A 571-nucleotide genomic window follows, 5' to 3' on the forward strand; every position below is an offset into this window, starting at 1 on the left:
CCTCAGCCTGGTTAAAACTACATTCCTGCCCTACAGTTTCAATTCCCAAAAAACAAACCCCAAAGGAAGTACAGTATACGAGGGTAATAGCACAAAAGGAGTAAATTTCGATTACGTTTATACCATCTTACCATTCTATAAAAAAGGTACTTAAACTAGTTCGTTTGCATATAAAGAGATTAGGATATTTGGTCAACTGGAAATATTGCTAGGCACAGATGAGAGCAAAAGAGCAACGGCACCGGAAAAGTATAATACAAGGATTAAAACAAAAGCTCAAATGCTGAAGACGCTCTAAGAACGACGGCAGAGCTACGCGCTGGTCGCGTTCATCTCAGATTAGGGGCGCGAAGGCGACTCACGGGAACACCTTCCTAGGCGTGGGATGTCCGAGAATTCTCCAAATCCTAGCCAAGTGTTTTGAGAGAGAGATATATACACGCACGCGATTGACGGACTGGTCATGATTCGTCTTCACAAGTGTCCGACAGTGGTTAAATCTGCGTCTGGATCGAGGCTCTGAAGGGCAGAGCCTGCCCACTCGCGATCGGAATGTGATTCGGTCTCGGGA

This window comes from Eurypyga helias, unplaced genomic scaffold (genome assembly GCF_000690775.1).
Source record: "Eurypyga helias isolate BGI_N326 unplaced genomic scaffold, ASM69077v1 scaffold43528, whole genome shotgun sequence".
Taxonomy (NCBI): Eukaryota; Metazoa; Chordata; class Aves; order Eurypygiformes; family Eurypygidae; genus Eurypyga; species Eurypyga helias.